This window comes from Carcharhinus amblyrhynchos, unplaced genomic scaffold, assembly GCF_965287045.1.
Source record: "Carcharhinus amblyrhynchos unplaced genomic scaffold, sCarAmb.v2.hapA scaffold_53, whole genome shotgun sequence".
Taxonomy (NCBI): domain Eukaryota; kingdom Metazoa; phylum Chordata; class Chondrichthyes; order Carcharhiniformes; family Carcharhinidae; genus Carcharhinus; species Carcharhinus amblyrhynchos.
The window spans coordinates 1680332-1701934 of record NW_027649794.1 but is presented as its reverse complement, the minus strand read 5'-3'; the positions used below and the strand labels follow the sequence as shown (position 1 = coordinate 1701934).

Here is a 21603-nt window from a genome sequence, read left to right as displayed (position 1 = left end):
ATTGAATGGCGGGGCAGGCTCGAAGGGCTAGATGGCCTACTCCTGCTCCTATTTCTTATGTTCCTTGAAGTCACAACGTTAGAAATCTTCTGAAAGTTGTAAAGGGGATAAGGTAAAATTTCTCCATCTCGGGAGGCCCGGTGGTTACACTGCTGCCTCGCAGCGTCAGGGACCCAGGTTCGATTTACAGCTTGGGTCACTGTCTGTGCAGAGTCTGTATGTTCATAGAATCCCAGAAAACAGCCATTCGGCCCATCGAGTCAGCACCGACCACAGTCCCACCCAGACCCTATTCCCGTAACCCCACATATTTACTTCCCCTGGTCCTCCTGACGCCAGGGTCAATTTAGCATGGCCAATCAAACTAACCCGCGCAGCTTATGAGTGTGGCAGGGGAAAGGAGCACTCGGAGGAAACCCATGCAGACACGGGGATAACATGCACTCTCCATATACACAGTGACCTGAGGCCAGTATTGAATACAGGGTCCTTAGCGCTGTGAGGCAGCAGTGCTAACCACTGTGCCACCGTGATCCCCCTGTGTCTGCACCCATTTCCCCCGAGTACTCTGGTTTCCTCTAACGGTTTGAAAGACCAGTTAGCTGTATTGGCCATGCCAAGTTCTCCCCCTGTGTACACAAATAGAACATAGAACATGGAACATAGAACATTACAGCGCAGTACAGGCCCTTCAGCCCTCGATGTTGCGCCGACCAGTGGAACCAATCTAATGACCCTCTAACCTAAACTATTCCAATGTTATCCAACAAATAGGTGCTGGATTTGGGGATTTTCACAGTAACTTCATTGCAGTGTTAATATAAGCCTACTTGCGACACTAATCAATAAAGTTAAACTTTGCTTTCCCGTCGATCACTTCCTCCATCTTTCCCTCGATATAAACACACCGATCCCACAAAATGGAAGTTTTTTTCGGCTTTATCTCACGTTGAAATCCTTCTGTGGGTGGCACGGTGGCACAGCAGTTGCACACCTTCCTCACAGCGCCAGGGACACGGGTTCAATTCCCACCTTGGGTCACTGTCTGTGTGGAGTTTGCACATTCTCCCCATGTCTGCGTGGGTTTCCCCCGGGTGCTCCGGTTTCCTCCCACACAGTCCAAAATGTGCGGGTTAGGTAGATTGGCCAAGTTAAATTGCCTCTTAATATCAGGGGGACTAGCTCGGTAAATGCATGGGGTTGTGGGGTTAGGGTCTGCGTGAGATTGCTGTCGGTGTAGACTAGGTGGGCCGAGTGGCCTCCTCCTGCGCTGTAGGGATTCTATTCTATGATTCTAGGTCACGCCTCAGCCTCAGTCTTTCCAGGGAGAACAATCCCTGTCTATTCAATCTCTCCTCATAGGTAATAACCTCCATACTAGGCAACATCCTGGTAAATCTCTTCTGTGCCCTCTCCAAAGCCTCCACATCCTTCTGGCAACATGGGGAACCAGAATTGGACTCCAAATGAGGCCTAACCAACGTTTTATACACCTGTAGTGTAATTTGCAAACTTTTATACTCAAAGTCCCGTCCGATAAAGGCAAATAGGCCATATGCTTTCTTCACCACCTTTCCCATCTGTGCTATCACTTTTAAGGACCTGTACTCCCAGATCTCTGTGTGTCCATGCTCCTGATGGTTCTGCCACTTGTTTTCTAGCTCTCACCTGAATTGGATCGACCAAAATGCATCACCCTGCATTTGTCCAGGTTAAATTCCATCTGCCATTTCTCTGCCCCATTTTCCAGTCCCTCCATACCCTGCTGTATTCACTTCTGTCAAAATTCTTGGCTAAATCTCAGGCATATCATCAAGAGAAGAAGGGGAAAGTTTTATATTGTGAAAGTTTATTTATTTGTGTCACGAGTAGGCATACATTAACACTGCAATGAAGTTACTGTGAAAATCCTCTCGTCGCCACACTCTGGCGCCAGTTCGCTCACACTGATGGTGACTTTAGCATGGCCATTGCAAAATATGTTCTCTTGTGCGGAGTCTGTTCCTTCTGCCCGTTCTTCCTGGGTTTCTTCCGAATGCTCTGGCTTCCTCCCACCTCCCAAAGTTATGCAGGGTAGTTGGATTTGCCATGCTAAATTCTCCCTCAGGGTCCAAATGAGATTTTGGTGGGCAGCACGGTGGCACAAGAATTATTTCCAACGATGTGTGCTACTTCAGCGAAGATACTTGTTCACGGATGAGAGTGAAGGGATATTTCACCGCCCTCTTCAGTTGCTCTCTGATCTTACTCTGGGTCAGTGCATAAATGGCCGTGTTAGTGCAGCAGCTCAGGGAGAACAGCATTGTCCCGGTGTAATCCGCGATGATAACCGGGTGGTTGTAACTCGAGTAAACATGGCTGTTGGAAATCTCCATCAGTAAGAAAATAACAATCTTGGTCATCCAAAGCAATATAAAACTGCCCGACTCAACAAACAACAGCATGATGGACCTCCGCCTGTTGGCCATCTCTGCGTCTTCTCTCTGCTCCCCCTTACCGGGAGCCCGAAGACCCCTGCGGGCTCGATTGGCCAGCACAATGTGCCTGAGGTCAGAGTGTTGAACAACAGGATCAGCAGGTAGGGGATCAATGGGTTCAGAAGGTGGTGGAGCCAGAAAAATGCCACCCATCCTGGCAAGGTGAAGAACTCTAGTTTGGTGCCACAGCCCCAGGGCACACCGTAGTATATGCCGTAAGGCTGGAACTTGAAGTAAAAAGGGACGTTCCTCAAAATGCTCACCAGGGAGATGGTGGTTGTCACCGCCACCGCTATCTTCTGGGTGCAATATTTAGCTCTCAGATTGTGGCAACAAATGGCCACAAAACGGTCAATGGTGAAAGCGATGGTGAGCCAGATGGAGCAGTCTATAGCGGCGTAGCCCAGCACCCTGATAGCGCTGCACACCGCTGTGTAGAACAGGAATGAGAATGGGAAATAGCGGAAACTGAGCGAGCTGAGCATGACGGAGAAGAAAACGACCATTACGTCTGCTGTTGCCATGGAGACCAGGTAGAGAGAAACACCTTGACTGATGCCACACTTTCCTTGAGACAGGATCACGATCGTCACCAAGTTCGCTGTGGGGGAAAAGAAAAATTGAGATCAGAGGCTGCTAAGTGTGGAACGGGATGATGCACCAATGTTGCTACGATGTGACCACATGAAGGAATAATGAGTTACAATATCTATTGTTCACTTCTATTTGTGTCTAATATGGAAACACACATTTAAAGACTGGCTCTGCAGTGTAGGGATATGGGGGTAGGGCCTGGGTGGGATTGTGTTTGGTGCAGACTCGATGGGCCGAAGGACCTCTTTCTGCACTGTTGGGGTCTATAATTCTATGATTCTATGACTTGAAAAATATAAGGTTAGGTCTCGTTATCTCTTCACGGAGCACACAGGAGCAAGAGAATTTTGGTAATGATACAGAAATAACAATGATCAATGCTGCTGTATTATCAATAAAAGTAAAGAAACCTAGCTGGATTCTTAATTTGTTTTGATTTGGTTTGATTTTGACTTGATTTGATTTGATTTTGATTTGATTTGATTTGGACTTGATTTGATTTGGACTTGATTTAATATTGATTTGATTTGATTTGATTTGGACTTGATTTTGATTTGATTTGGACTTGATTTGATTTTGATTTGATTTGACTTGATATGATTTGATTTGATTTTTTATTTACATTCATTGGGATACAGTGAAAAGTATTGTTTCTTGTGTCCTCATAGAATCTTAGAGTCCTACAGTGCAGAAGGAGACAATGTGGACCACTGAGTCTACATCGACCACAATATGACCCAGGTCCTATCCCCGTAACCCCCATTCATTTACCCTAGCTAATCCCCCTGACACCACAGGGAAATTTAGCGTGGCCAATCCACCTACCTGTACGTCTTTGGGTTGTGGGAGAAAACCGGAGGAAACCCACACAGACTCAGGGTTACTCCACACAGACAGTAACCCAAGCAGGGAATCGAACCTAGATCCCTGGCGCTCTGAGGAAGCAATGCTAACCACAGCCATACAGACAAAACATAAAATACATAGGGAAGCGGGAAAGGAGAGGGTGCAGAATATAGTGTGACAGTCAGAGCGAGGGTGCGGAGAATGAATAACTTAATATATGACAGGTCCATTCCCAAGCCTGGGCAGGAGTTGTTCTTGAGCTGGTTGCTACATGCTGTCAGATTTTGGTATCATTTTTCCCGATATAAGAAGGTGAAAGAGTGTTTGTGGTGCTTGATTACGCTGGCTGATTTTTTGAGGGTGCAGGAAGTGTAGATGGATGGGAGGCAGGTTTGCGTGATGGACTGGTCTCCGTTCACAAACCTTTGAAGTTTCTTGCAGTCTTGGGAAGAGACAGGAGCCAGACTAAGCTGTGATACAGCCAGAAATGCTGCTTTCTACGGTGCATCTGTAAAAAACTGCAGAGAGTCGCAGTGGATATGCCAAATTTCCTCAGTCTCCTGAGAAAGTAGAGGCAGTTGGTGGGGTGCCTTAACTAAAGCATCGATGTGGAGGGACCAGGACAGGTTCTTGGTGATGTGGACACCTAGAAACCTAAAGCTCTGGATCATTTCCACTTCATCACTGTTGATGTAGACGAGGATATATCCTCCACTACGCTTCCTGAAGTGGATTTAAAGTGGATTTCAGATCTACCAGACCATCTCAAATCACTTTACACCCAACACAACACTGTCGGAATTGTAGTCACAGTTGGAATGTAGAAATATGCAGCCAATTTTGCAACAACAAGGTTCGTACAAACAACAATGCAATTATATTCCATTAACCTGTATTTGTGATATGATCAAGTGATACACATTAGCCGGGACACCGGGTAATAAATGGTGCCGTACAGTCTCTCAAGTACAGAACATCCCATCCACAAACGTAGTCAGGCAAGACTTCACTTGGACATCTCAGTTACTGTGAAAACCCCCTCGTTGCCACACTCCGGCGCCCGTTCGGGTACACTGAGGGAGAATTTAGCACGGCCAATGCACCTAACCAGCACGCCTTTCTTTTTGAGATGAATCCGGAGCACCCAGTGGAAACCCACCCAGACACGGGGAGAATGTGCAGACTCCACTCAGACAGCGACCCGAGCGGGGAATCGAACCCGGGTCCCTGTGATCTCATTTCACTCTAGATCCTTTTATCAGTCCTCGGAAATGTCTACCATCCGACTGGCAGTCACCCTCCCACTGATAACAGCTTACTTTCCCAAAGAGAGCTATCCACACTCTTCGTAATGTGAAAGGAGAATGCATAACTTCTTGAATCTCTCTGCACGTAGCTGGAGTTTGCCATCCCTGTCTCCATTCCCAATCAATCTCCCTCTCCACCTTTCCCAATGTCACTGTACGCAACAGGGTATCGCAAGCTCCAGTTGGAATATCACCGTCAAATCGTAAATCCCTACAGTGCAGAAGGAGGCCATTCAGCCCATTGACCACAATCCCTCCCACACCCTATTCCCGTAACCCCACATTATTTCCCCTGCTGATCTTTTTAACCTACACATCCCAGGATGCTAAGGAGCCATTTAGCGCGGCCAGTGCGCCAAACCCGCACATCTGTCGGACTTGTGGGTTGGAAACCGGAGCACCCGGAGGAAACCCACGCAGACACGGGGAGAACGCGCAGACTCTGCACAGTGAGCAACCCAAGCCCCAGGAATGGAGCTCAGGTCACTGGAGCTGTGAGACGGCAGTGCCAACCACATTGCCACTGTCACGCCCATCGGTCAGATACCTTAACGCAAATTACAGACAGAACTCTAAATATCACATTTGACGGCGGGGGGAGTGGACAGCTCTCCTCACCTGGGATAGCGATCACCACGAGCAAATGGTAGAAAACTATTACTTACGTGGAGAAAAACTGCAGCAGGCGACGGTGCAGAGGGACCTCGGGGTCCTTGTGCATGAGTCGCAAAAACCCAGCTTGCAGGTGCAGCAGGTGGTCAGGAAGGCGAATGGGATGCTGGCCTTCATAGCGAGGGGGATTGAATATAAAAGTAGGGAGGTCTTGCTGCAGCTGTATAGGGCATTGGTGAGGCCGCAGCTGGAGTACTGTGTGCAGTTTTGGGCGCCGCACCTGCGCAAGGATATTTTGGCCTTGGAGGGAGTGCAGAGGAGGTTTACTAGGCTGATACCGGAGTTGAGGGGGTTGAGCTATGAGGAGAGGCTGAATAAACTAGGCTTGTACTCGTTAGAGTTTAGAAGAATGAGGGGAGATCTCATTGAGACATATAAGATGATGAATGGGATGGATAGGATAGAGGTGGAGAGACTCTTCCCGCTCAGAAAGGACAGTAGGACTAGGGGGCATAGCCTCAAGATAAAGGGGGGGTGGTTTAGAACGGAGTTGAGGAGGAACTTCTTCACTCAAAGGGTGGTGAATCTCTGGAATTCTCTGCCCGTTGAAGTGGTGGAGGCTGCCTCGCTAAATATTTTTAAGACGCGGGTTGATGGGTTTTTGATGAGAGAGGGGATTAAGGGTTATGGGGAGAGGGCGGGAATGTGGAACTGAGCCGCGACAGATCAGCCATGATCTTATTGAATGGCGGGGCAGGCTCGAAGGGCTAGATGGCCTACTCCTGCTCCTATTTCTTATGTTCTTATGATTGCTACTGCCATTGTGGAATGATGGGTGGTCCCATTCACCGACTCTGACAGGCACGCTGGACTCTGGGTTCAGATCCTCAGTTGAAATCAGTCCCTGACTTATACAGGACGGAAACCCCCTGGTGACACAGTCGCTGTTAGTTCCAGTGTGTTGAACACACTCATTAAGAATTTCACTCATTGTACGTTTCCACAGAGCCAACATATTCCTCATGGAAATGGGGAGTGGCATTCCCCAAAAGGGGAATTCAGGAATAATGAGGCATGATTTCTTTTTCCCAGTCGAACTCTTAGACCAATTTTGGATCAACCGTTTTGTTCGAATTTTCCTCTTATGGTTAGTCACTGAGTAAATTAGGATTCAGAATGGTTATTGATGAAGGGATTGGTCAGATATGAAACCGGCCTCGCCGTTCTGCTTGGAGAGCTGGGAATGATCCGACGGAACAATCTCAAAGAACGACTGCAACGTTCCTCCCCCCCCACTCTGGCGCAATATCTGTCACTATCCCGGGGGACAGGGCCTCAAGATCGCTCTGCTGTGCTGTGGGATCTTGCTGTGCGCACATTCGGGCTGCCGAGTTTCCCGCATGGCAGCAGGGACCATCCGTCGCCAAGTATTTCACGGGACGTGAAGTGCTTTGAGATGACTGGTGCTCCGGCAAAGGATGGAATACATCACAAAGCTTTGCCTGCCTATTTTGACTCAGTCCGCTAATAAGTCCAGAACCAGGGGTCGGAGTGCCTGGAAATGCTCGGGGTGTCCCACGGGCTAGGATTAAGCCATGAGAGTGCAGACTCTCGCAACAGAACCCCCTACAGTACAGACTCAATGGGCAGAAGGGTCTCTTCTGCGCTGTATGATTCTAATGTCTTATCATTCAGAAAATTCCACAACTGGCCCTTCCGAAATACAAACTGCGTCCAATTCATCCCTGTAAGTGAGGCAGACATGAGCGAGGCGGGGGGGCGGGGGGAGGTTCATGGGGATTCGGGGGTGGGGGCATTCTGTGCTCAAAACAAGCCTGCCTCTCGACAGGGAGAATTTCGATCACAGAGAGAAATATGAAGTTATTTTCCGATTTTATGAGTGGCGACAAGTGAGGGTGTTAGTGACACGAGTCAAAGGGTGACTCACTCCTGTCTCAGATTGTAGCTTTGCAGAACTGCTCTGCCCAAGAAAATCCAAAAGGTCTTGAATGTAGCCCAATCCATCACTCAAACCAGCCTCCCATCCACTGACTCTGTCTACACTTCCTGTTGGATTTTAAGGGGCATAAAGACATGAATAGGATGGGAATACAGGGACATGGTCCCCGGAATGGTGGGGGGTTTTAGTTCAAATTCCCTCAGCATCAACATATCCCCCCGGGAAAATGAACAACGTCTAACCAACAACCCCAATCACCACAAACACCTCTCATGAACAATGAGGCAGTTTGTTTCTCAGTCATATTCTTGGAACACTGACATCATTTCGCTTCGAATCAGCTCCATTCCCCTCCACGTGTCAGTCCCTTATTGTCAGTGGAAGGATAACGACCCAGGATTTTATACATCTTTGTCCTCCCAGATTTGTGATTAAGTTCTAGGTGGAGAAACATTTTTTTGTTAAGGCAACCAAAATGCTGGAAAATGTTGGAAAACCTCAGCAGCTTAGGCCCGTAAGGAGAGAAATGAGCTGATGTTTTGAGTCCAGGTGTCAAACAATGTCCTTTAGGGAAGGAAATCTGCCATCCTTACCTGGCCTGGCCTACATGTGACTCCACAGTCACAGTGACTCTCAATGACCCTCGGGCAACCAGGGATGGGCAATCCCACCCAGCAATCCTGCAAATTATTATTTCTTAAATCTGGATTTGGATCGTCAGTTCTTTTCTCCTCTTCCAGGTCCTGCCAGACCTGCTGAGGTTTTCCAGCATTTTCTCTTTTGTTTTCCAGATTCCAGCATCCGTAGTGAGTTACTTTTAGCCGGTTTTTGTCTAGGACCTGCTGTCCGTTTGGGGTACATTTAGGACGGGAATCTCCGGCCTCGCTTGCCCAAAAGCTGGAAAATCCCACCTGAGGTTAATGGACTTTTGGATGGTCTGCTCCCTCTGCCCCCGCCTCCCCTCCCCCACCCCACCCCTCCGCCCATTACAATTCCCGTGGCAGGGGGAGCGTGAAAAATCCCCCCTTCAGCTCCACTATCTCACTTTGCAAAAGGCTCCCCCCCTCATGCTGCAGATACGAACCCACGCCTTAGGTCAGAAACTAAGCCGAAAGTTGACCTCGCGTACCAAATCTCTCCGTTTCAGGCAGCAGGTTTGATGCACAGAAGATGGTTCAAGGTTCAATCTTTTCCAAATGAGGGTGGATAGATACTTGTTGAGAAATTATGTCAAGGCAAATGGAAACAAGCTGTGTCGATAGCTAGCAGCCATCTTCTAACTGAGCCTTAGAATCCCTACAGTGCAGAAGAGGCCATTCGGCCCACCAAGTCAACACAGTGTATCTTAACCGAGCCCTCACAGTGTATCTTAATCTGCACCACATAGATTTCCTGGAGCTAATCCCCCAGCCTAGACATCATTTGTCACTAAGGGACAATTTACCTAATCTGCACCTCTTTTGGCATGAATGGACAATTTAGCAAGGCTAATACATGTAAATTACACTTCATTGGACACTAAGGGTTAATTTAGCATCATCAATTCGTCAAACCTGCATATCTTTGGACACTAAGGGACAATTTAGCATGACCAATCCACCCAACTTGCACATTTTTGGACACTAAGGGGCAATTTAGCATTGCCAATCAATCTAAACTATACATCTTTGGACTCTAAAGGGCAATTTACTGTGGCAATTCTGCCTAATCTACATAGTTTTGGACGCTGAGGGGCAATTTAGCATGGCTAAGCCACCCAATCTGCGCATCTTTGGACATGAAGGCACAATTTAGCATGGCCAATCCACCTAACCTGCTTATCTTTGGACACTAAGGGGCAATTTAGCATGGCCAATCCACCTAACCTGCTTACCTTTGGACACTAAGGGGCAATTTAGCATGGCCAACCCACCTAACTCGCTTATCTTTGGACACTAAGGGGCAATTTAGCATGGCCAATCCACCTAACCTGCTTATCTTTGGACAGTAAGGGGCAATTTAGCACGGCCAATCCACCTAACCTGCACATCTTTGGACACTAAGGGGCAATTTAGAATGGCCAATCCACCTAACCTGCTTATCTTTGGACACTAAGGGGCAATTTAGCATGGCCAATCCACCTCACCTGTATATCTTTGAACTGTGAGAGGAAATCGGAGCATCCTGAGGAAACCCACACAGACACAGGGAGAACATGCAAACTCTGTGTAGATGGTGACCCAAGACGGGAATTGAACCCGGGTCCCTGGCACTGTGAGGCAGCAGTGCTAATCACTGTGCCACGTTGCTGCCCCCATATGGCAGAACAAGTTTGAATGGCCTCCTCTTTTATTCCACCTCGGAGTCATTTCATTCCAAATCCACAATCCGTGTTTGTCGGTATAAAATTGAATCAAGATATTGACTGGAATATTAACCTTGGTCTCAATGTGTTTGGGACACAGAGGTGTGGCTTCATTTTGGTACAGCCTTATGCATGTCTAAAATGGAGTAACTGCCCTTAGTTCTGGGTACTGTCCCTCAGGATGGATGTGTTGGCCTCTGTAGAGGGGAGAGTTCTGCTTCACCAGAACGTGGAGTCTTTGGAGGGTGTACAGAAACGGTTTACCAGGACATTGCCTGGTATGGAGGGTATTCGCCATGAGGACAGCACGACGGGGTGGCATGGTGGCACAGTGGTCAGCACTGCACCAGGGACCTGGGTTCAATCCCGGCCTCGGGTCACTGCCTGTGTGTTTGCACATTCTCTCCGTGTCTGCGCAGGTTTCCTCTGGGGACAACGTACAGACTCCACACAGACAGTGATCCAAGGCTGGAATTGAACTCAGGTCCCTGGTGCTCTGAGGCAACACTGTGCCACCGTGCCGGGTATGGGACAAGTGCTGGAAAATGGGGTTTGCACATCTCTAGTTGTAGACATTGTCAGCACAGACATGATGGGTCGAATGGCCTTGCCTGGCACTTTCGATTTGTATCATTGGATTTCTGTTTTTTCCATTAAGTTCACTCCTGATGAACTTCATTCCCATTCAGACATCTCCGGGATATTCCTGGCACACGGTGGTGAGACAGGTTCAGGGATGGAGGTTTAGTGACTCCTGTCTGCTCCAATAGGGATCTTCATACGACCAATTGTCACTCAATTTAGTCCAGAACACATCAGTGCCAATCTGTAAACTTGGGGCAACACCGTGGCTGGGGCAGCACGGTGGCACAGTGGTTGGCACTGCTGCCTCGTAGCGCCAGGGACCCGGATTTGATTCCCGGTTTGGGGCACTGCCTCTGCGGTGTGGGTGACCTAGGGTACCAGCAACATTAGGCACTATTAGGTACTATAGTTGACTTGGGTACAAACGGCACTGGACAGAATGAGTACTCGATCTTGCAGGCTTCAGTTCCTTGTGCAGAAGGAGAAACAGACTTGCAGCCCTCGGCAAACTGTTTCTGATGTTACAAACAACTTGGTAACTACAGTTAATTGCAGCAAATGGGAAACAAACACTTTTCCTAATCTTTCATTTGCAGATATATTTACCAATCATAGCTTAGCTTTTCACTCTTTCTTATTTGATGGAAACTGTCTCCTGCTAATTCTTCATTGCAAAGCAGGTCCCCATATCTCTCCTTTGGTATTCTACATAGAAACATAGAAAAACTACAGCACAAACAGGCCCTTTGGCCCACAAGTTGCGCTGAACATGTCCCTACCTACTAAGCTTACCTATAACCCTCTATCTTACTAAGTTCCATGTACTTATCCAAAAGCCTCTTAAAAAACCCTATCGAATCCGCCTCCACTACCACTGCCAGCAGCCGATTCCACTCACCCACCACCCTCTGAGTGAAAAACATACCCCTGACATCTCCTCTGTACCTACTCCCTATCAGCTTAAACCTGTGTCCTCCTGTTTGCAGCCATTTCAGCCCTGGGAAAAAGCCTCTGAGAATCCACCCGATCGATAACCCTCAATATCTTATACACCTCGATCAGGTCCCCTCTCATCCTTTGCCTCTCCAAGGAGAAAAGACCGAGCTCTCTCAACCCAACCTCATAAGGTATTCTGTTGTGGAAAACACTGAGTTTTCTCATTCTCGAGTAAAACCCCAGAAACAGAACATTTACTGGACTTATGCAGGTAAAGATTAGCCGTTGATGCTAAATACACAAGCACTGACCCCACTGAAGGCCAATAAGCTGATTAGAATTTTCCTTTGCTTGACAAGGATTTATGGAACCTTAATATTAACAATTTAACTCCCACAGCAGAGTCTGCGTGTTCTCCCCGTGTCTGTGTTTATTTCCTCCGGGTTCTCCAGTTTCCTCCCACATCCCGAAAGGCATGCTGGTTAGTTGCATTGGCCGTGCTAAATTTCCCCCAGTGTACCCAAACAGGCGCCGGAGTGTGGCAGCTTGACTACAGTGTTAATGTAAGTCTACTTGTGACACTGTTATGAGGCAGAGGTTGTTTCCCTTCTGAGACGTGACGCAGAATCCTCCAAAGAGGAATACCTCACCTCATAATCTGTTAAAAATGTGTGGGAAGGTGTGAACTGTTCTTGGGTAAAGTTTAGCGGTTAACTAACAGAAATACCTGATACTCATTTTAAAAAGAACACTTAACAACTTATTCACTGGACTAACAGGGAACTTTAACAAAACAAATAACATACCAAATAAACAAGATTATACTGGAATGCTACTCAAATAAGTACAATATCCATTCATTAACCCCCCCCCCAAAAATGCAACTCAGTCACTCTCAAAAAATATACAACCAGGTTTTGTGTCTTTTGGAACCTTCTGGAGTTTCTTGGTTGATTTCTGTGTCTGTAAGTTCTGTTTGATTTGGTATCTCTCGCTGGTTAGATAGTGCCTTCTCTTAAGAGAGATATAAAGCTGGTTGGGTGGGGAGGTGCTCTCTCCCTATCGAGACTGGAGAGGTGGGAGTTGCTGTCTCCTTTTTACCCCCTTGCACTCTCTTTTATCCCTGTGATGACCTATCAATTTTCCAGCTGTAAGATTGGTCAACATCAAATTCAAATGTGATAGATTCTTAGTATCTGATTGGCTGAATTCAAAAACATTCAAATGCCTGAAGCCCGTTACCAAGGCAACTCTCTTGCCAGACTGTGGGTACAAACGTTTCAGTCTGGGAACTCCATATGCACCTACATTTTAAACCTCCAAGCACTGAAGCAACACCAGTTTTTAAAGGGACAAATTTTTCCCTTGAGCATTTTCACATTCTTTACATATTTACAAACTCCACTAAACACTCATAAAATAAACCATGTTGCTTTATCTGGGATCTTGCTGTGCTCAGTGTTGTTGCTCTGTTACCCACAGTTCTACCTGGGATGGCAGGACTGACGTCTGAGGAGAGATGAGGTCGGTTGGGATTGTGTTCACTGGAGTTCAAAAGGAGGAGGGGAGATCTCACAGAAACCGATAAAATTCCAACAGGATGAATCAGGGTAGATGCAGGAAGGATGTTCCCGATGGTGGGGTATCCCGAACCAGAGGTCACAACCTAAAGGTAAGGGGTAAACCGTTTAGGATAGAGAAAAGGAGAAATTTCTTCACCGATAGAGTGGTCAACCTGTGGGATTGGCTGTCACAGAAAGCAGATGAGGATAAACATTGTGGAGCGATATTTTCCAGTCTGCCTGGCCTGGGAATCGGAGCGGGAGAGGGATGGGATCTGGGAAAGGTGCGTTGGCCTCAGGCAGAATTTTCCGGTTTTAGGGAGAACGCAGCTGGAAAATCCCACTCGCTTTGTTTCCAAGAAGAAGCCCAATACAGCTCTCGGGCAAAAGGGGATCGAAGGATTCGTGGGGGAGGTGAGATCGAGTTTTTGGGGCAAATTCTACCATCCCATCCCAGTATGGGAATCAGAGCGGGTGAGGGGCTGACCACTGACCCGCTGATCTCGAGTGGGGTTTTACAGTTCCTGGACGAGCGAGGCTGTAAAATCCTGCCCCCGTGATTTGGATGATCATAGAATCACAGAATCCATATAGTGCAGAAGGAGGCCATTCGGCCCATCGAGTCTGCACTGACCACAATCCCACCCAGGCCCTATCCCCATAACTCCACGTATTGACCCTTCTAATCTCCTGACACTCAGGGTCAAATTAGTTTGGCCAATCCATCTAACCCGTGTGTCTGGACTGTGGGAGGAAGCTGGAGCACCTCCAGGAAACCCACGCAGACATGGGGAGAATGTACAAACACTCCCAGACAGTGGCTGGAATTAAACTCACGGCCCTGGCGCTGTGAGGCAGCAGTGCTAACCATTGTGTCACTGTGCTGCCAGCTCTGATTATAATGAATGACAGAGCAGTGTCAAAGGGCTATTCCTGCTCCTATCTTCAATGTTAGAAATACTGAATTGGCTACTCAAAAAGATGTCAATGTAAATAACCACGAGTGAGTTATTTATTGAGATGATACACCACTGCTGTTATTGCAACATAAAATGAGACAACTTCACCGGGAATCATTGGTTTCAATATAGAGAAGCCCCCCGCAGTCACACAAGAGTGGCACATCTCTCTGACAATACGAGAATGGGCCTTCAGAAAACAAGGGTTCCATTGGAAAATTCCCATCGGATACATGGGGAGCATTGTCCACCAATCCGAAGCTTTTATAACCTGACTAAAATAACGTTGCAAAATTATGGACAGGAGATGAATGGGGGTTGGGGACACAAGGCAATATTTCTGCCTTCTCCAAATCAGCTAAGGAGAAAATGTCACTGTGAAGATTAAACCAAATAATGCAGCAATCGGAATCAGTTATACTGCTGCAGTAACAGCACAGTGCTGCTGTATACAGACAGAACAGCTCCGATAAGCGTAAAACAAACTGCTCCAATCCATCCTGCACAGAAACACGTGACTCAAACATTGCGGCTAGATTGTGGGCAAGGAGATGAATGGGGACTGGGGGGAATGTGGCTGGGATGGGAGATATTACATTTAAAAATTAAAAATGAATTGAAGGCAAATATGTGCGTGGAAAGTAAATGTGTGTCACCGGCAAATATAATAGTGAGGAAGGAGTTATACTGGAGTCGAAAGGTGAACTGTTTCTCTCCCCAGCAATGCTGCCAGACCTGCTGAGTGTATCCAGCACTTCCAGTTTTAAATATTATACATGAAATCTCAGTGGGCTCTGACTGGTAAATGCGGGTAATAGAATCAGCGACATTCAGTTGCAAGCGTTAAAGCGATCCCATTAGATAGATGGCAATCTGGATTATCAGCACGGAGATTTACTGCAGCGCTCAGTAAGCAAAGCTCGAGGTGTGGCATTTGTCCGTGACGCCCGTGTTGTAGCCTTGCACCTTCCGGGGGCTTTACACAATAATATTGACAGGCTGGAACCAAGAGGAGAATGGACCACTGTCCTGGGTCGGGGTGAACGGTGTTTGTTCTTGTATTGCAATCATCTTATCTGAAAAAATAAATGAATGTTAGATGTCTGCGAGCAATATTTATAAAGTAAAAGGGAAGAGTCTAATATTTATTGATAATGGAAAACCTCTGGAGGAAGAGAAGGTTAGAGAGACAGAGTTATAGAGACTAAGAGACAGGCAGACATCTGACTGACTGACATTCGTATTGACAGGCAAACTGGCAGTCAGACTGACAGGCTGACTGGTATACAAATAGACTGGTTGGCTAACAGACAGACTACAATTATAGAATCATAGAACCCTACAGTGCAGAAGGAGGCCATTCGGTCCATCGAGTCTGCAATATCCACAGTCCCATCCAGGCCCTATCCCCATAACCCAATGCAATTAACCTAGCTAGTCTCCCTGACACTAAGGGGCACTTTAACACTGCCAATCAACCTAACCCGCACATCTTTTGATTGTGGGAGGAAACCAGAGCACCCGGAGGAAACCCACGCAGACACGGGGAGAATGTGCAAGCTCCACACAGACAGTGACCCAAGCCGGGAATTGAATCTGGCGCTGTGAGGCAGCAGTGCTAACCATTGTGTCACCATGCCGCCCACAGTCAGATAGTCAGACTGACAGACAGGCTGATAAATTTACAGACTGTCAGACCGACAGTCAGTTTTACTGAAAGAGACTTGAACAATAAGACCACCAAACAGGCAGACTGACTGACAGACTGATACGCTGATAAATAGACAGACTGACAGAGAAGCAGACAGTCTGACAGACAGCCGTACAGGCAGACTGACTGACAGACTGATACGCTGACTGATAGACAGACTGACAGAGAAGCAGCCAGTCTCACAAAAAGCCATACAGACAGACAGACTGATACGCTGATAGATAGATAGACTGACAGAGAAGCAGACAATCTGACAGACAGCTGTACTGGCAGACTGACTGACAGACTGATATGCTGATAGATAGACAGACTGACAGAGAAGCAGACAGTCTGACAGTCAGGCATACAGGCAGACTGATACGCTGATAGATAGACAGATTGATAGAGAAGCAGACAGTCTGACAGTCAGGCATACAGGCAGACTGACAGACAGACTGATTGACTGACTGATTGACTGACTGACTGACTGACTGTGTCACACACAGACTAACAGAAGGTCAGACTGATAAACCAACAGACAGACAGACAGCGAGATAGGTGCAGAGACAGAAAGAAAACAAATATACCTGATGGGGGTGGATTGGCTGACAATTGATAGAGAATGAGGTGTACCTGTGTAATTCACTGTATAGTGATTGTTCTCCTAAATTCAGACCCTGTGGGGAGGCATCACACATGTAGTTTTTAGTAAATCAGTAACGTTGATTCAATGAAACAAAGCTTCAGTCAAAATGTGTGTGTGTGTTTCACTTACTGTGTATGTTTCAGGCAGCTCGAGTGAATCCTGGAACAGAAATTGGATACTGTTCAAGATGGGAACATTCAGAAGTTATCTTGGACAGAAAGGGAAAGACAAGGCGATGGCCTCATGGTTCTATCGCTCGACTATTAATCCAGAAACTCAGCTAGCGTTCTGGGGTCCAGGTTCGAACCCTGTCACGGCAGATGGTGCAATTTGCATTCAATAAAAAATTCCTGGAATTAAGAATCTACTAATGACTGTGAAGTCATTGCCGATTGCTGGAAAAACCCATCTGGGTCACTAATGTCCTTCAGGAAAGGAAATCTGCCAACCTTACCCAGTCTGGCCTACATGTGACTCCAGAGTGACAACAATGTGGTTGACTCTCAACTGCCCTCGGGCAACTAGGGATGGGCAATAAATGCTGGCCAGCTAGAGATGCCCATGTCTCACAAATGAGTAAACAAAAAGGCACAAGGCATAGATGTAAATGGGGGATGGGGGGGAACTCAGTGTAATCAACAAACAGAGAAATCACAGCATCAACCCATCTCCGGGTGGCAGATAGTAAATGGGAATAATTCATAGAATCATGAAGTCATGCTGATCTGAAGTATGTTCCACAGCCCATTCGTGTGGGATCTTTGATAGAGCTCTCCAATTAGTTTCACTGCCCTGCTATTTCTATATAACTTTACTCACTCTTCCTTTTGAACTGTTGGTCACAATCATGGTGCTTTACAGCAGCGAAAGAGGCCTTTCGGTCCATTTGGTTACTTGGAGTACTGTGCGCAGTTCTGGTCGCCACACTACAGGAAGGATGTGGAAGCTATTGAGAGGGTGCAGAGGAGATTTACAAGGATGTTGCCTGGATTGGGAGGCATGCCTTATGAAGATAGGTTGAGGGAGCTAGGTCTCTTCTCCCTGGAGAAACGAAGGTCGAGAGGTGACCTGATAGAGGTTTATAAAATGTTGAGAGGAATAGATTCTCGGAGGCTATTTCCCAGGGCTGAAATGGTCGCTACGAGAGGACACAGGTTTAAGGTGCTGGGGAGCAAGTACAGAGGAGATGTTAGGGGTAAGTTTTTCACTCAGAGGGTGGTGAGTGAGTGGAATCGGCTGCCGTCGGTGGTAGTGGAGGCGAACTCGCTGGGGTCTTTTAAAAGACTTCTGGTTGAGTATATGGGATCTAATGGGATTGGGAGTTACAGATAGTTCTATGGCTTGGTAGGTATGGATGTGATCGGCACACTTGTGGGCCGAAGGGCCTGTTTGTGCTGTAGTGTTCTATGTTCTATGTATCTGTGCCAGCCATCAAGCACCAATCTATCCCCACCCCATTTTGATCTGTAGCCATCGAGCATCAATCAATTCTCACGCCACATGACAGCTCTTGGTCGGTAGTCTTGTAGTCTTTGGTGTTTCTAGTGCTCATCTCAATGCTTCTTATTTCTCCAATCGCCTTCTCAAATCATCTCATGGATTTAATTCCATCACCTTTCCAGCTAACACTTCCAGCTCTAAACAATGTGACACACTAAAGATATTCCCTGGGAATCTGTTACAAACGGTCTTAAATCTGTACAAACCTGGTGACAGTCGGCGAAGCGATTTACCCTTCTCCGATTCAACACTAATGGATCAATAGTTTTTGGTGAAACGTTATCCCAGAGATATTGGAGAGTATCTTTGCAGATTTCCACATCACTAACTTGATAAGCATTGTCACCAATGCTGGACCAGATGATATTAAACCCTAACACCGATTTCTATCTCTTAGGTACGATTTGGTTCAGACTTGCAATCCTACAGCTGGAATGTTTGGTAGGAAGCTGAAATGATTAAACTAATCGCAGCGCGTTCAGTTACCTGCTCGTTTCTCTTCCTTTGAAATGAGCTGTTGACGTAGGTTTCTGCTGAATGAATGAAAAGGGAGATTTGTGTCATTACACATCCGAGTTCTCCCTGCTGAAGGAAGGCACTGGTATAAACCAACTCCCCAATTCTAACGGAGGGTACAAAAACCAGAAAGTAGAGATCTGAAATTAATAAACTGAAAATGCCAGGAATTCTCAACAGACCAGGCAGCTGAGATGGAGAGAGAAATGGAGTAAATGTTTCAGATGGTACTACTTTTACTAGAACTCAGGGACATGTAGCCAGCGGATGAAACAATCTTAAAGCGATTTGAGAGATTACAGGATAAAAGGGATGGTGGTGAAAGATAAAAGTGGGGGAAGTATAGTCACATAAGATGAGTGGCACAGTGGTTAGCACTGCTCTCTCACAGCGCCAGGGACCCGGGTTCAATGACCGGCTTGGGTGTGTGCAGTTTGCACCTTCTCCCCATGTCTGTGGGGGTTTCCTCCGGGTGCTCCGGTTTCATCCCATAATCCAAAGATGTTGTGGATTGGCCATGCTAAGTTGCCCCTTAGTGTCAGGAGTGCTAGCTGGAGTAAATGCAGGGAGGTATGGGGATAGAGCCTGGAGATCTTATAGAAATATATAAGATTATGAAGGGAATAGATAAGATAGAAGCAGGGAAGTTGTTTCCACTGGTGGATGAAACTAGAACCAGGGGGCATGGCCTCAAAATAAGGAGAGCAGATTTAGGACTGAGTTGAGGAGGAACTTCTTCACACAATGGGCTGTGACTCTATGGAATTCCCTGTCCAGTTGAGGCTACCTCATTGAATGTTTTTAAGGCAAGGATAGATAAATTTTTGAACTGTAAAGGAATTAAGGGTCATGGTGAGTGGGCGGGTAAGTGGAACTGAGTCCACAAAAAGACCAGCCATGATCTTATTGAATGGCGGAGCAGGCTCGAGGGGGGCCTGATGGCCCACTCCTGCTCCTGGTTCTTATGTTCTTCCAGTAAATTCTTGGACAATATTCTCAGGATTAGAGATGATGAGAGAAAACAAGTCTTTGGGTGAAAATTGAGATCAGAGTGGACAGTAACCTCAGAAGGTTGGAAGATGATACGGCGAACGTATTGAATACCTATGTCCAGGTGAGATACCTGTAGCTGTGGAGGTATCTAACTTCACCTTTTATCCCCTGAGAACTTACCTGCTGCTTTGCGTTTTCTCCTGATGAGAAAGACGACGAGAATCGTGGCAAGAATAACCAGCAACACCCCCACTGCCACACCGAGGGTGATGGTTTTCCCAGTGTTGTGACCTGTGTCTATAGCACAAGGCGAACAAAGAAATAATTAGCACAATAGAGATATCCAACAAATCGCTGCTGTGTTTCATGTCAATCTCCTTGCTTTTGTTATCTGGGTTTTTACCCAGTGATGGGGACACACCTCATTTCGCTGGCTCAGGGAGGTGTCCGATATACCATCAGATGGCACAATGGTTAGCACTGCAGCCTCACAGCTCCCAGGTTTGATTCCAGCCTCAGGCGGAGTTTGCACGTTCTCCTTGTGTCTGCGTGGGTTTCCTCCGGGGTGCCCCGGTTTCCTCCCACAGTCCAAAGATGTGCAGGTTAGGTGGGTAAATTGGTAGCCATGATGTGGAGATGCCGACGTTGGACTGGGGTAAACACAGTAAGAAGCCTCACAACACCAGGTTAAAGTCCAACCGGTGTATTTGATAGTAAACTCACAAGCTTTTGGAAACACTGTTCCTTCATCAGGTGTGTGGAACGTTCTGAAGTAGGTGAAGCTTCCACACACCTGTCGAAGGAACAGTGTTTCCAAAAGCTGGTGGGTTTGCCTTCAAATAAACTGGTTGGACTTTAACCTGGTGTTGTGAGACTTTTTACCGTGATAAATTGCCCATGAGTGTTCGGAGAGCTAGGAGTTTAAATATGCGGGGTTACGGGGATAGGACTTGGGTGGGATTGTTGTCTGTGCAGGCTCGATGGGCCAAATGGCCTCCTTCTGTACTGTGAATCACTCATCACTGAAATAATAAATTACATTTTCATAGCGCCTCTCACAGTCTCAAAGTGAGCTCATCATTCCGATCACCTAATCTGATATCTGGTTGTTGAATAACCTCTGTCACCAGTGCGTCCATGAATAAAATGAAAGGAATCAGTCACTTTCTACGACAATTCGTTCATAAATACCTTCACTGGGGTCTTCAAATATTATCTCAATTGTGCTATTTCCAGTCCCGATTGAGTTGGTGACAAAACAGCTCACGCTTCCGTTCATCCCGGTCTTTATGAAGACTTGGTTTGTGTTTATCTCCACTCCTTCTGGTAACCTTGGAAAAACCAGCAACGCACATTGAAGAAATGTCCTGGGGACTAAATCGGGGTGATTAATGTTAAATCTGGGCTCGACGGAGCAGCCAACCCATTCTGTACCCCTCCAGCTTGTACCTACTACTGGCTGGATGGGTAAGGGACATCAGGAGGGGTGTATAATGGGGCATAAGTGATACAGATTGATATTAATAGTTTAAGGACAAATGTATTGGGTTTAAATGTTGGTGGAATAATCAAGATTGGAAACACTGAGATAGAGGAACAATCCATGTGTGTTGTGTCAATGATACACATCAAGCTTACATTCACAATTACAATTACGATGGTGTCCAGATCACCAACAACCTGTCCTGGATGCTAGAGTTAAGAAAGCTCACCAACGCCTCTACTTTCTCAGAAGACGAAGGAAATTTGGCATGTCAGCTACGACTCTCACCAATTTTTACAGATGTACCATAGAAAGCATTCTTTCCGGTTGTATCACAGCTTGGTATGGGCTCCTGCTCTGATCAAGACAGAAAGAAACTCCAAAGGGTCTTGAACGAAGGCCAGTCCACCACTCAAGCCAGCCTCCCTTCCATTGACCCTGTCTACACTTCCCACTGCCTCAGCAAAGCAACCAGCATAATTAAGGACCCCACATACTCCGGACATTCTCTCTCCCACCTTTGTCCATTGGGAAAAGTGTACAAAAGCCTGAGGTCACGTACCAACCGACTCAAAAACAGCTTCTTCCCTGCT

The 21603-nt window shown here is 46.8% G+C and overlaps 1 pseudogene; it reads right to left on the bottom strand.

Moving 5' to 3' along the window:
• Window positions 1–2168: 2168 nt before the first annotated feature.
• Window positions 2169–20666, bottom strand: LOC145337597 (putative G-protein coupled receptor 139; annotated as a pseudogene).
• Window positions 20667–21603: the final 937 nt, after the last annotated feature.